The following is a 1,821-nucleotide window of genomic DNA, read 5'->3' as shown; positions in this document are numbered from 1 at the left end:
GCCGGGCTCTCCTGACGGGTGCAGCAAAGGAAAGAAGGGGGGAGAAGACACCCAGGAGTCACCTTCAGTGGGATCTGAGGGGGTCTTTGAAGTACGGCTTCAAAGGGACTTCACTTGACCAACCACCTACAAGCCATTTTGTTACTGGGGGTATCCTTGGGCAAAAGTCCGATATGAACCTACCGTTGACTTGTCCTTCTTGGAATCCAAGCGGATCTCTGGAAAGACGTCCACGATGGATTGTTTCTTAGGCTCCACCACCTTCTACGATTTTTTTTCTCTTTTCCTTCTCCAATAGCAATAACGCTTGTTGTCATACTAGCAGGAAGGCTTTCTTTTCACGAGGAAATCAAGGACAGCAGCGGAAATTCTTCAGGATTACTGAGCAAGAGAGGAAGAAAGAGAAGGAGCCATATTTCTTTCTCTCTCTCGCTCTGTTTTGGAAAACTTGGAAAACTCTGGGTGTATTTATTTATTTAATTTATTAAGTTATTTATTTAGTGCTGCTCTTTCTCCCTGTTTTGCGGGAGGAACAAATCTTCCAGCCTAGCCCTTTGGAAAACAACGCTCTTTGCGGGGTACAAAGCAAACACGTAAGCTGTGAAACTGTTTGAAGTATGGTGATAGGGAGGTGGATTGTATGGGGAGGGGCGTGCGTGAGGATGGGCATTCGCCCGACTATGGCTGGATATGGGGTGGAGCTGGGGAGAGGATAATGTTCCAAACAAATCAGGCCTTGGAAGCAAGGAAGGGGCGGATACAGAGGGCTTGTGGACAGAGCACTTAGGGGGCACAAGAAGATGAATCAGCAACATCTGCGACTGATGTATACAAGACTGTCAGAATATGTATAGAGGTATTGAAGTCTGTGGGTCTGAGATCCCTAAAGCCAGAAGGGGAGCCAAGGGGTGAGATTTAGTCCTAGCATGGCCCCTGCCTCCCCCTGCCGCCCTCTTAGTAGCAGAGAAAATTATATACATTCATTTTCCTATAATATTCTGCATGGGGGGGGTCTCAACTTAGAGTAATAAAAAACAGGAAGTGTCCCTTGGAAAAGGCAGGTCCCCAGGACAATCCTGAGCTCCACACAGGAAGCCAGGAAGCTGCACAGCCCATACTGGTCTCAAACCAGCCAGATCCCGGCATCCATATGCACCAGGGGGGGCCAGCATGGTTTGAAATAACCTCCATTGCAAGTGCAGAAATGCTAGCATTGTGTGCATGTTCATCATGTCAGATAAATATAAGGATAGGGGGAGTGGATTCCTCTCTGCACCCACTGACCCCCCCACACACACAATTTATGAGGCTACGAGCAGGACCAGCACTAGAGGTGGGCACGAACCGAAATATGAACCAAAGTTCCTCACAAACCAGGCCATTTTTTGGTTCGTGAACCGGTGGTTCGTCGGAGGGCATTTCTGACGAACTGCGACGAACTGCGATGATTTTTAGAGCGGTTCGTTTCATTCATTTTTCGGTTCATCACTGCAGACAGTCTGGCTCTGTTCAATCAGTTTTCTAAGCAATGGGGGGATGGGCTTTCTACAGACTTTCTGCTGCCCCGGAAATGATGTATTCACAAACCAAACTAACCAGTTCACAAACAGGGCAATTTCATGCTGGTTCGTGATTTGTGAATTGCGACAAACCATGAACCACAACGAACCAACATTTTCCCAGTTTGTGCCCATCTCTAGCCTGCACACATGTGCAAAGCAGGCCTAGTTAGACAGAGTTGCCAAATACTAAATTAGACCCTTGGTCCATCAAGGTCAGCAATGTCTATTCAGACCGACAGCAGCTCTCTCGGGTCTCCAG

This window comes from Eublepharis macularius, chromosome 5, assembly GCF_028583425.1.
Source record: "Eublepharis macularius isolate TG4126 chromosome 5, MPM_Emac_v1.0, whole genome shotgun sequence".
Lineage (NCBI taxonomy): Eukaryota > Metazoa > Chordata > Lepidosauria > Squamata > Eublepharidae > Eublepharis > Eublepharis macularius.
The sequence above is the reverse complement of the archived record's forward strand: the minus strand, read 5'-3'. Positions refer to the sequence as shown.